Source organism: Emys orbicularis, chromosome 6 (genome assembly GCF_028017835.1).
Source record: "Emys orbicularis isolate rEmyOrb1 chromosome 6, rEmyOrb1.hap1, whole genome shotgun sequence".
NCBI lineage: Eukaryota > Metazoa > Chordata > Testudines > Emydidae > Emys > Emys orbicularis.
The window spans coordinates 49,640,728-49,655,299 of NC_088688.1; positions in this window are offsets into that span (position 1 = coordinate 49,640,728).

The window sequence follows — 14,572 nt, forward strand, 5'->3', positions numbered from 1 at the left end:
AATCCCAGCAAACCCCTTGTCATCCTCAAATCAGTGTCCCATCCATCTCTTCCCCAATCCCTCAGCAACCTGTCCTGCCAACTTCAGTGCCGTCAACCCACAGACCCCCCCTATGTTTTCCCCCAACCAGTGCCCCCCATGTTTCCTCAACCCAACAATCTCCCTTCATGGTCCCCCGCACCTCTTATCGCCCTCAGTCGCTACCCCCTGCTCCCAAGGCCTTATCACTATCTCTAATGTACCACCTGCTCCGTGAACTACAGCACAGAGAATCTAAAACAGATTTACGGCTAAAGGCTGCAGCCTGCCTAAATGTCTCACCCCTTCTCTTGGAAATAGCAATCAGTACCTGTTCTAGGAAAGAAATAGTTTTTGACACATTCTACTATGCCACAAAGGCCCCCGCTTCTGTGTCTTTTCTCCCATCCCTTGTAGGGTGGGTAAACTGTGAGGAGGAATAAAAAAAAATTCAGAGATCTAAGGACAGTTACATTGCTCAATACAGTGTGAAGTGAGTCCTCTTGATGGATGGCTCAAGGGCCAGAGGTCCAATAACTGCCTTTGTGTAAAGCTGGCAAACAAGATGAGTATCAGCAGCCACTTACTCTGTGTGGCCACTTGCTTCCCTAGGTTAAAATTTACTTCCTCCTACTCCTTGCTCATGTCCCAGATGATAGATTTTGCAGTCAGTTTTCTAGCATCTGGATACGTAATTCCTAGTAACATCAGCAGGAGCTTTGCCTGCTCAACAACTGCAAAATAAGCTATTTTGGCCCAGGTTTTCAAACGGTCTCACCGCTGCCTTCCTCTGTGTGCACAAACATTTGCATCTCCATGTCTGACGATGGCCACGTACCGGCAGCTGACAGCACCTGTAAGTGGCATCTAGGCAAGGGATAAAATGGGTTTTGTGTATGCAAATTTTACCAGCTACTCCTGCTTAAAAAGTGGGCCTGGTCAACTCAAGGCTGCTGTTTAAAAAATACAGCCCTGGGTGCGCTTTATGAATATGAAGTTTGTTAATTGAATGAATTCAGCACCTCATCAGTTACAAAGGGTTGCATAGTGGTCACATTGTAGTCAGCTCTTCCCCAGTGATAAAATGAAGTTCTCAAGCTGACCGCCTCATTTCAATGCTTAAAAAGTCTCATTGCTCCAGGCTGCCCCATTTGAAAAACATTCTATGGAAGCTACTACGAGTGGGTTAGAAGGCTGAAAACAGTTTTTTAGTGAACCAGACCTATGTCTTTCTTAGCACTAATTGTACTGCTGCTTATGACTGCTGACTCTCTAGCCATGCATGCTCACATCCTGTTTTCTTCTTAACTGCAGCTGCAGAATGAATTAGAGATTTTTCTAACCTAACGTTCACATTTTCTCCCTTGCCAGTATGTTTCTAAATCATGCTGGTTTAGCCTTCATTGTAAAGGCTTATAGAATAATTATTGTACCCAGTGACACAACATACAGATCAGCCAAAGCCACTCAGTATAGAAAACATCACAATAGCATGAACTGTATTTGAATGCACAGTCATTGAATCATGCATGCAAATAGGGGACCAGCCAGCCTCAGTAGACACTGCAAGCACAATCACCTAGTTCACAGGCAGAGTTGTGATAAGTTTGTGTATATGTCTAGGCATTTAATTGCACACACATAGTTACACAAGACTTGGCACCTTTCCTTTAAAAAAATAAAATAAAACTTAGTCCTTCGTGTCTATCCGCATTAGTTTGGCTAGTGTTTGGAAAATACTAGCATTCTGAGGGTTAAAGTTAAGTTTTCTTTAATTTGAAACACAGAGCACTGATTCAAATTCATGGCAGACACCAAATACTTTAGCTATTAGGTAAGCAAATCTGTAGCTCTCCCTGTCTCGTTTACTGACAGACCATTTTCACCCTAACACTAAAGGGCAATATCCATTATTCACAAGAGGAAAATTATACATTGATTCCCTTGCAGCTCAGATAAATGTTGCTCTGCATCACCCCATCATGGAACTTATTTACAGTAACACATAAACCTGTTAAAGTAAGATTAATATGTAAACGTGCATCTGGTGACCAGAAATGTATGTGCTTAATACCCCACCTAGAGAGTGGAGAATGATCCTCCTCTTAGGCTGTAACTTAATGTGACAAAATACCCCATCCTTAACTCAGACTCGTGCCTAGATCTTCACCGCCTCTGCCGCCTCTTTGTGCCTTTCTGGCACTACAAATGGGCCATAAAGCTGGCTTAACTAGCCAAAATGAGGATTTGCTTGGTGTCACACAATCCCCAGTGTAGGGGGAGAGGAATCAGGGCAAGAGGAAACATGAATGAAGCCCCTCTGGCCTTTATCAGCCAGTGCAAACCAGAACAGGCCTGAAGTTGCTCTGACTTGTGGATGGATCCACACTGAGTGCAGCTTGGCCAAATCCAAGGATCAGGGAACTATGTCCTTGAAAGTAATCAAAACTGGTTCTGGAGGACCAAGGGGAAAAAGTGAGCTCCTGCACTGAGGACCCTTCATGGAGTATGCCCTGTGTAGGGCACGCTACCAACCCTAGTGCCCTGCCATGAAACCACATCAGGGGAGTAACAATCTCAAAGGTAGGCAGAGCCCAAACCTTTCAGAGCTTTATGTGGTAAAACCAGCACATTATACATCACCTGGAAATCAACTGGTGTCCAGTGCAGATTATTTAGCCCAGGTGTAATGTGATCAGTCCAGGATACTTAATAAGCATCAGTCACCTTCTATACTAGCTGCAGTTTCTGAATAGGCTTAAATTATGGGCCTCTGTAGCACACACTGCAGTAATCCAACCCCAAGGTGACAAAGGCAGGGATAACTTGCAAGTTCTGTACCAGAAGGAAAATGCTGCTGCCTTCTGCAACACATGAAATGAAAAGCATTTTTGGCAACTGCTGCTACCTGGATATCTGCTGGCAAGGGGCTCCAAGAAGCCCCCTCCCTCCACCCAGGCTGTGAGCCTACATACAAACTGTGGGAACATTCCCACACTGGGGGGAGTTGATATAAACTCTAGCATAGTTACTAGTTTATGAACTGCAAACCTCAGTTCAGTCTTATCTGGACTGATCTCAGCCAGGTAACAGTCCTCAACACCTCACCTGTACTAAACGCTCAGCCAGGCTATCTGGGTCAAAAGAGGTGAAGATCAGGCCATATAAAGCTGGGTGTCATCCAAAGACTAAAAGAAACTGCTGCCAATACCACCTCACTAATCACCCTAAAAGGCTCATATGCATGTTGACAAAAAGGAAAGAGAGAAGAAAACCCTGTTGATCCCCAGCCAGGGCTGACAAGCCATTGCCCAATACTACTCGCTGGGATCTCTCAGAAAGAAAGAAACGGACTCTGTATATCATGGTCAGGGCTTAAAGTCAGTTAACAACTCTTCATGGCCAATGGTAATGAAGGCAACCTGACAGATCTAAACGAATCGCTGTAGCTACCTGAGCTTCAGCCATTGCCAGGATCATTAATTTGTACAACTGGCACCCAAGCCGAAAATTAAACTGGCTCTGGTTGAGGAGCCCCAAGAACTGCAGATGTTACCTGCACTGCTTTCCCACAACCTTCTCAATAATACTTCACCACCACGAACGGGTAATAACCGGCGAAGGTGATAGCAACAAGCTGAGAACTGGAGAGACTGTCAATGTCAAGAGAAAGGTTCTTGGGCAAGAATCTAATAAGTATTTCTTAAAAGCAGCTGGCATCTTTTCTTCCTGAAGGGAGATACTAATAATCAGCTCCAGCAATGGCCCGAGTGTGCCCGCACTTGCATTCATTAGCCACAATGGGCAGGTAGCTCACCCACCAGTCGTAACCTGTGTGCACATGCAGCACTTCAGCTAGCAAGCCTGGCTAAAGCTCCATCAGAGAAGACTCTATTTGCTCCCACCAAGCATAGCTCTGCTCCCCCTGCTACAGCTCGCTTAATCTGCAACACAAAGTAGTGCTAACATTCCTTTCCATGAGAAACGCTCAGCTAACCCTGTCACCTGAGGCAGATTAAGATTTATTGGGGCCCTGGTCACAAAGAACATTTGGGCCCCCCACGCCCCAAGGGTCCCCAAATTTTCTGGGACCCCCTGTGCACAGAGCCTGGGGGCCTGCGAGTTAATCCGCCACTGCCTGTCACCAGCTGTGAACCCAAAGAGTTCCTCTGAGTCGACTGCAGCAGATGCCATGGTGGAGATAAAGAAACAATTAAACTATGGATCAGCCTTCCTGAAGGGCTGGAGACATCTCTCCAGAGTCTCAGAGGTTTGCAGGGAAGCTGATCCATTAAACAAGACCCTCTCCCCTATTTTCAGGTAATTTACAGGTGCTTCTTAAGTCACCAGTTTAAAAGGGAATCACAGAACCCTGGGCCCAGGTCATGGCAACTTAAACAATACTTCTCAGTTTACAGTGAAGGGAACCCTTATGCTGAAGATCAATCTAGTAATGACAGTTGTATATGCAGGGCCGCCCAGAGGGGGGGGCAAGTGGGGCAATTTGCCCCAGGCCCCGGGCCCCGCAGGGGCCCCGCGAGCCCTGGCCGAGAATCCCTTCCCAGGCTACTCACCCGGCGGCCGTCTGGGTCTTCGGCGGCACTTCGGCAGCGGGCCCTTCAGTCGCTCCAGGTCTTCGGCGGCATTTCGGCGATGGGTCCGTCAGTGCTGCCGAAGATGCGGAGCAAGTGAAGGACCCGCCACCGCCGCAGATTCGGAGCACTGCCCGGTGAGTACAAGCGCCGCAGCGGGTGGTGCCTTTTTTTTATGTCCGCTCCCCCGCTTTGCCCCAGGCCCCCTGAATCCTCTGGGTGGCCCTGTGTATATGAAAAGTAGGTATGAGAGCTGGGCAGCCTACGTACATTTCCACCAGCGGTAGTTCGAATATTTTAGTGATTTTGCTTTGGCCGTGTTTGCCCCACTTATGTGTGTGAATATTCTAGCAAAGGAGTTTACTGACAGGGAAGGGCACATATTGAGAGCCATCGATCCCCTTGTATTCACAGTGGGTCTGATCCTGCACCACTGAAGTCAATGAGAGGTTTGTCATTGACTTCAATGGGTGCAAGATCACCCCCCCTGAAGTGTAGCTTATTCTGCGAGTAGGCCCATTGGTTTCAGCGGGACTGTTTGAGTAGTAAGGTGCTACTGAACTTGAGTTAGAGTGACAAATCTAGCCCTGGGTGAATATTTGAGTAGATTTTCAGAAAGTGAATTTAAATGTATTTGTCACGAGCATTTACACAGGAAACCTGATTGTGAGAATTAACCTCCTCCACTGAGGAAAAAACAACAACCTACCTCTGACTTAGCTGAGGCACAGCCTGAATTGGAATATTTGCAATAAGCTGCTTGTGAGTGAGCTACAGAGCAAAAATTATTCACAGAAAATAGCTCAGGGAATAATTTCAAATAGGGAATCGATTAAAGAGAATTGGACAATCTGCCCACAGAAAAATATACAACATTCCAGTCATTACAAATTATTCATACAGCTCTAATAGGTATATTTATAATAGCCAATTTGAAAATTGCTATAAAAATATAAACTCTAGTTCAATATTTCATTTAAAAAATCCTGCTTTAACATACAGATGCCCTCTTCCCCGCCAGCAACAATATCTCAAACCTCCAGCTATTCTGAACGTCAAAACAAAATTTAGCTTTCAGCATAGCTTGTTTATTCAGCTTCTTGTCAAGTGTCTGCCTTAAGTTGAATTTGGAATGGAACCATTGAGACCAGCTCATCTCTAATACAATTAGTGAGTGCTTGGAACCATAAACTCCTGTTGGAAATCCTGACTTGTGGGTGCATGAGGTTAATATTAAAGTAATTAGGAGGGCTGCTTCAGTTTACCTTCAGCTGTTTGTCATAAATAGCACAGCTGGCTTGAGATAATACCAAATTGATAAAAGCCGAGTTGCAATCAGTTTATGAATCTAAACAGGTATATGAGACATAAAAACAGCATATACCTCAATTGTTAGGTATTTACAGTGAGCTATTGGGATTATTAATTCCATCTGTTTCATGTATCCTTTCTGCATATTTTGTGAATACAGGTGATGGATTGGGCTGCAATCTGCTCAAGCATTGCTCCTCAGTGCGAGCCAGGTGTAAACCGTGATTTGTGTGACCCTTCTGCTAGTGAAGTTATAGCAGACACACGAGCACACTCTGACTCCATGCGTATCAGTGTGTCATTTAGTGATTGTTAAGGTTTTACAGAAGCAGCTGCCTTGGGGTATTAACCTATGAAAACTATTTGCACACCAGTGAGGAATCAAGACCAAGCAAACCAATGAGCCACTTTTCTGGATTGTTGATATAGTTGTGCATTATTTATCGGTTCAAGAGCACATCTTCTCAACATTTAAAAAAGAGAAATACAAAATCATATCACGGTTTAGAAATACTTAAAATGCTGAAGCCAAGGTCTGTTCAGATCTTACAAGTTGCCTAGTGCTCTGCATTCCCATTGCAGTCAAAAGTTTCCAGTGAAGCCAAGGCAAGTTGAGGGCATTCAGCTTTGTTTTAGCAGACATTGGGTTTGAGAAAAATGTGCATGTCAAAATGGAGGCAGATGTTTAGGGTAGAGGTTAGGGGCTGCTTTTCACTAAGGACGCCATACTCCAGGGGAGTTGGAGTTAGGAATTGAGGGCAGAATATGGCCAAAGATCATCACCATGAAGGAAGACTATGGAAGCTACTCAGGTAGTAAAAATACAGTATAACTGACTGCTGAGATGCAGAATAGCTTAGCTGAGATGCAGAAGAGGGGCTAGGTGGGACTATGGTTCTCACCAATAACAAAATGTCTCCCTTTCTGTGACAGTATTTCTCAAAGGGGCAGACTGGAGCTCTTCACAGGAGGCTTTACCCCATTAAGGGAGGCTCAAGCAGTACTGGGCCACGTGAAAAATATTTTCCTTAGGACTAGAAAAAAAATTAAAATCCAGTATCGTATATTCACTACCGAGTTTTAACCACTCCTTAGATGTTTGCTGAGCTAAAGCAGAAAGACAACAAAATATCCAGGCTTGCCTCTGAATCTTTAAAGTATGCTCCCATGTTGTTTAGAGACAGGCCTCACTGTACAGCTTTGCCTTGTTTCTTTCCATGTTTGTGCATCAGCAGCCAGGCTGTTAGCAGCAGGCTCGTGCTTGGCACAGCACTTTAATTTAGCTCTCTTTTCAGGAGTGTGTATGGTGTGGTAACAATGAAAACAGGCTCCTTATCTGTATAGCCACCCTATGACAATAAATTGAAATTTTACAGCCTCGGGAAACCCTTGACTTGGGGTAGTCTCTAGCTGGCCTAGAACTCATATGGATGACTTCTATGCTGCCTCCCCCCATAATCGTCAAAGTAGGACATTCCCTAGGAGAGAGCATATGGCACTTTTCATCCCCCCTTAAGGGGCATAGACAACTGGACATGGATTAGAGCAGGACCACTCTAAATTATAGTAGCCACACTGGCCCTGGGCTGGCTGCAGGATTGAGAAGCCGCAAATGGCTTCCCCATTTCAGCTGCACCCAAGCAATCGTAGATGTATCTGGAGATGAAAACCCTAGTCTATTACTATTCAATGGCATTTTACAATACTTTACAACGAAGAGAAATGTGTTAGTTAACATCAGTAAAAATGTAAAAGCTGCTTTATAATCTATGAAACACAACATGAGGTCTGCAGCGGGGTGGAAAATGGATTCACTTGGCCTCAGGCGTCACCAAGCAAAACTCTCTGGGTCAAACGTTAGGCTCAGAAACACCAGTATAAATCCAGAGTAATGCCACTTTAATCAGTGCTCTTATTTTGGATTTACACCAGTGAAACTGGGAATTGAATTTGGTCCTGCATCTTCTTCAGTGTACATGTGTTAACATCAGGCTTGTCTGCCTCAGTAACATGAAAAAACTTCTATAGGTCGAAGAACATATAAGCATATCATTCTAGAGGTTCAAGTTCAAGATTTGTATTATTTGACTTTCCTTGTATTGTCTTCATTTTGCTCTCACGCTGCCATGCTCAAGCCAGCTCATGCTACAGAAAATGTATTTGTATATTTTATGCACATAATAGCTTATTGGTGAAATCATAGAAGTTAGAGCTAGAAAGGACCTGTTAGGACACGCAGTGCATCCCCTTGAGACTGAGAGTGAGGATTGTTCCCTATAGTGTATTTTCTAGAGCTTTGTCTTGTCTTATTTAAATGTCTCAAGCAATGGAGCTTCCACCTCTTCCTATGGGAGATTACTTCACAGTCTGATAGATCTCTCCATCAGGAACATTTTCTTTATGTTAGTTTTCATTTATTTCAGCCCATTACTTCTACTTACCTTACCCATCCCTTCTACCACTCCATCTGTGGTGGAACACCCTTCAAATAAACAGAGGGTTATCATGTCCCCCTTTGCTGTTGCACTCCATACTACAATAGCAAATAACACTGGCAAAATGCAAACATAATCTAAAAGTAGAGGGCCTGATCCTCCTCGGTGTTGAGGAACACTCAACCATTTACAAGGTTGGGCCAGAAAAAATAAAATTGATTCTTTTGAGATACTGTCATCTTGAGTTCTAGTTTCCCCAAAAATGTCATTGTAATTGACTCCATTCATTCTCATTGAGACTTCTGAACAATCAATTTAGTTATCATGGGGTTTTAAAACACTATTTTGTTGGTCTAGGAGACAACTAACTGGTTTTGAAAAGATCACCTCTTTTCAAATCAGCAAGAGCTAAAACAGATATAGCATAATTTGCTACCTGATACAGTAGTTTTAAAATGTATTTTATCATATGCTGTACCCAATAATGGAAAACTCTTATGGATTGCAATGGAAGCAAGAAAAAACACATTATAGTATAATATAGAACTGTTTTATAGTTCAGTATAAAAGTAATATCTGTATGTATTTTTTGATTTCTAAGTAGAGATAAGATTCTCATTTTTTTTAATATGTAAAAGGAACAAACATCTAAAATTCAAACACTGACACCCATATGTTGACAACAAACCCATGTATTGGATGAGTGTGATTCAAGAAAAGGGAAAACTTACAAATACAGATGTACACTGTATGGGACTAATATGCCTTGAATGATTAACAACTAATGATGCCTTCTGGCCTTCAAAAATTAGAAAAGCTATCCCACCTGTATAGCCCAAAATAGGATCCTCCTATGAAAACAACAGGAAAATGGTTTACAGCACATGAGCCACTTTGTCTAAGGAGCCACAGATCAGCCAAGGTTGTGCATTCCCCTGCCCAACTATAGAAACTAAAATGGCTAAATGGGGGCATTATCAGCTAGGCAAGATCCTTTCATTATCTGCATATGTATAAACCCTTTTCTTCCGCTCAGCCTAGCTAAAAAACTCCAAGTTATGAAACAAGAGTGATACCCACTTTTCTCTGCAAGTGACCCATTGCACATTGAGTGGATCAAGAAGAAATGGGTGGGTAAGTTGCAAGTTAAACAAACTAGAAATGAGCCTATAAGATTGAAGGTCAAATTGGGCAAACTGTTACCCCAAGAAATCCAAGCCACGTTTTCACTCCAATTACAAACTATACAGTTTTCTTGTAAATCAAATATACTATGAATAATCTATTCTTCACCCCTAATTAGAATCTGCACATTTGTCTGCCTTGTGAGTCAGATCTATATACTTCTATATGTGGAAAATGTCTCATTCTTTTTTAGGTTCTAAACAATGTGAAATGCTTAGTATAATCAAAGAATGTATGGAGTGTCTCCTCCAAATGTAGATGATTATAAGAATTTTGCTGGTTTTCATTGTAAATAATTGTTGCATTCTAGAAGTAATACGAATTGTCAGGCACAAGGAAGAATAAATATTGAAAGATATAAACCAGGGTATAACTCTGGAATATTAACAGAAGAATATTAACAGAAATTGCTTAAGGGGGGAGAGGGAATCCCAATTGATAGTAGGGGCAAATAATGAAATGCAATCCTTGAAATGAATCAAACTTAAAAAACCTCCAATAAGAAAAAGATTGAGGAAATTTGTTATAAACCAACACCATCTTCAAGATGCTAATGTAAGCAGCAAAGAAACTAAGAGAGGGGAAATCTGGGACCCACTTGGCACATGTCCAATAGGAATCAGAGGGTGGCCCTTTCCTATGAGCCCTGAAACTAAGATATACAAACTGAGGTCACCATGTGCTCAAGGGAGTTGAGTCAACCCAACACAAAAAGCTGCAGAATCCCAAGTGTGACCGATGCCTAGACCAGCTGTGTGGAAAGAATCTCCACCTTCCCAGGATTAAGAGGATAACATGAAGAAGTGGTGAGATTTCATTCCCAAGTTTGTATTTCCCCTTATATTCTTTAACATAAATAAGTGTAGGTTATTTTGCTGAGTCTACACTCTCTAGTGAGACCTCAAGTAACCATATTTTAGACTCTAAGAGAGCTTGAAAACAATAACTTGAAGCAATTGCTTTTAATATTCTAAACTTGTCCCTTTTGGACCAGTTTAGTCACAGAGAAGTAACCACTCTTCAATATGCCTTAAAGACAAGTGCACCCATGAAAGTGTGATAAATGTGCTAGTATTAAAGAATTGATGATCATTACTAAATGTATTAAGAAATCTTGGTAATTTGCATATTTCCTTGATATAACTGCTGAGTCTGTTACAACTGCTTGCAAGACTGTATTATGTAGTACACACAATTGGTTGTGTCTGTATTTGAGTGGTGAACTATTGGTTATACATTAATGTGGTTCTGGATGAATTAACAAATTGTTTGGTTAAGAATAAGCAACTGTCCTATTTGAGAAATACTGTTTAAGTTAAAAGTTTACCTGAAAAGAACCCAGCGTTAAACTAGTAAGCTAACAGTCCCTGGACTCAATAAAATATTGGATTCTAATATATAGTTTTTTATAATGTAATATGGCCTAGTAGATAGGGCACTGGACTGGGACATAAGAGACCTCGGGTCTATTCTCATCTCCGTCAGAGGCCTGTGGGGTGATCTTGGGCAAGTGACTTCACTCTGCCTCAATTTCCCCATCTGTAAAATGGAAATAATTATAATCACGTTTGTTAGATTTTTGGCTGTAAAATCTAACAGGTAGCCTGGCAAATTCATAAATTCACACAACACAAAGACAAGAAACATACCAACACCACTTCATCACTTTTGTATTTTATTGTGGAACTGAGTTTGTTTCCTTTACATCAAATATCCTCAATGGAAGAGGGGATATTGCACACAAATATCATAAAAGCACTACATATTACTTTCACTGGAAACTATTTTTCTACATTAGATATGACTGGATAGAATAGAAGTGATGCAGGATTATAAGACATATTACCATACACAGCTGCAGACTGACACAAACACCATTCAGAACAAGAGAGAGGAGTGTGTGAGGTGCTTCTCAGCTGGCAACAAGACTGTTTCTTTCCATAGTTTGGAAGATATATGGCTGCATGCAAACATGTGAAAGCACATTGTACTTCATAATCGCTCTTCTACTGTTGTGATTACAGCCCAGTCTTGAATGAATGTTATGGATAGCTCCTGTCATCTGGAGCGCCTAGCTAGCTAAGTGCAGAGAAGCTTTTTTTCCCTTTTTTTCTTCCTTTTCAATATTTTTATGCTGCCTTTTTATTTAGTTATTTGATTTTTTTTGTAAAGTCACAACAAACAGATTTTTGTTTAAATAGCAAACATTTTTAATCAGGTGAATAACATAATTGCATTCAAAGAAATGCTTGTCATTAGGTTGCTTTGTGTTTTTGTTCAATTATTAAGTGAAAAGATGAAAGCTTACAGTTTCTTTCAAGTGTAAACATTATAGTTTTTCCTTTTCTAATAAATCCAGACCAAAAAAATTACCATTTCTCTCAAAATGTCATCACTAAGCAAGTACCTCCGGTGACAGATGAATAAAGAGGCATATGACAGAAATTTCAAAAATGCACAGTAATTGTTCCTCACAGCTGAATTTCTTGCAGTGGGAAGGGTGGAAAATTCCATTAACAAAACTATTAGATCTTAGCAAATGAGTACTGGAAGGCTCCTAAACCATATAAGCTATTGGAGACAATTTTAAAAAACCCATATACACAATTGGATCCATTCACCAGAGTGAACTCTATGGGAGATGGAATTAAAGGAAAGAGACAATGTAGTCAGCCCCAGCATGAGACTTTGAGAAGGCATGCAAGGGGATCTGTTTAGGCTTGGAAATGGATGTGATCTCCAATGTTAATTCTTCATTGAATTTTATTCAGCAGTGCAGTACTACCATAAAGGTCATGATTGGGAATGTTGTCATGGGTAACAACATCATTTAAGTAGAGTGTTCTTTACACTCAAATATTGAACCTTTATAATTAGAGTAATCAATATCAAACCATGCTCCTAGAAATCTGTGCTGATCAACAGCGCTCACCATTAACGTACATGGTACATTTTGATGACTGTTACTAAACTAATTGTGTATGACAATGACTAGCACAATTAGATTAGTTACACAGGCAGGAAAGGCATTAAGGGCAAGAGGAGCTAATTGGGAAGTTAATAACTCTCAGCCTTGGTTGTCATTTAGAAGAGTGGATGGAACAAGTATTACAATATCTTATAGGAACAATGTCAGCTGATTCAAAACAGCTGACTTTAAAAAAAAAATTCTGTAGCAGCAAAAAATCAATGTACAATTATTATAATTAAAAACAATTATTTGAGCTGTTACAAATTTACTTGGGGTGTTAGAAATTTAAAGCTTGTTTCTGATTTAATTTATACTAATTTCAATTTCAATGAAGCTACTCCTGATTTACATTGGTATAAGATCAGTCTCGAGATCATTGCTCATTAGATTTCCTATCAAAGTGGAGAAACAAACTACTTCCAGTTTTGGGAGAGTCTGGAATTTGCTCCCCGAACCCAAAAAGTTTGAAATCTTACCTCCATGAGAGAGTAGACAAATCAGAAAGAATTGTGGTAGAAATAATACAATATTCTGCCAAATCAGCTAACTAATAAAATATTTTGCCTTTCCCTTCAAAGACAAAATAAATGTTAAGTAAATGATTATGAGCTCAGCAAATTCCGCTTGTTTTCACAATACATTTCCCTTTGTCTTTTGTATCAAAATCATTCTGAGTTATTTTCAAGGATCTAAAAGGTAGAGCAATAAATAAAATAGCATTGCTAATGATATCTAACAAAAATATTAAAACAACCCCCACCCACATATGACAAACAGTAATTCACAGCATTAAATGGGCTACAAGGCCCCAGATTTAAAGGGCTCTGAAGTAGTATTAAAAAAAAAAAAATTAGCAGTGCAAACATACATCTATCAAACAAAAATAAACTAACAATGTTAACATTTAAAATACATAATACGTAAAGAAAATAAAATGAGGTCATTGTTAACTACCTAGTGGAACTCACAGCCTACCATAAAGGTGAATTGTACAGACCAGCACAAATCTCCGTTTAGGAGGCCTTACTTTACCTTATTTAAATTCTGATGCACAAGTCTGCAAACTGAAATGTAACAATATTTTCTATAGTGGTAAAGCTTCCAAGACTTAAGAGTCCAAACTCTCTTTAATAGTGGAACTGATCTGTATGCTGTACTTTTGGAAATGATCTGTAGACACTGGGAACACTTTACAGAAAAAACAAACACACACACACACACACAAAGAAAACCAACACCCCTCTCCCCCCACCCCCAAAAAACAAAAACAAAAACCCCAACAAAACAAAAAAACAAAAAAAAACCTGCTTGGCTTATTTAAGGTAATCATTGCTTTTTTCAATCTTTTTAAAGATCTTGGGAGAACTGTGAGTCTAACTACCACTTTGTAAAAAGCAGTCAACTGGCATTTCAGCTCCTATTTTTTGTGAGCACTAATAGATTAATTTAATCATTAGGGATTTTCCCCAAAAATTCTTGGCAGTTAAATGTTTTCAATAAATATGTTACTGCAATATCATACTTCATTCTCACCAGAACCTCAAACAACATTATGTATTTCTTACAAAACTATTAAAAAAAACTGCCTTCACCTGAAATTTTTTTCTTTGCATTTTCCTGTAAACAAAAACGTTTGTTAAAAAGTCATCTATTAAAAGTTCACACAGAGCTAAAAAAAATTCTTCTATACATTTGTTCCCATATTCACTCTTAAATTAACAAATAAAATAACGTAAGACAAAGGAAGGTAAAATACTGTACAGACTCGCTGAGAACCTTTTTCAATATACTGTGTTTCACTAAGTTTTGCATTTCTGATACTGGACACCACTTCAATCTTGCTTCCGCAGTACAAAAGCAGCTTTCAAAAATGCTTGTCTTGTTTTGTTGAGCTGTCCAGGTGTATCAATGAAGTGTTCAGCCAACATACATAATTCATAGTACCAAGCTGTTTGACCAATCAGATAGGCTTCTAGTACCACACATGCACACTCACACTTCTTTACTGGTGTAACTATAATCCTAAACAGATGTTTTATAAACTTGCTGTCTCACATTAA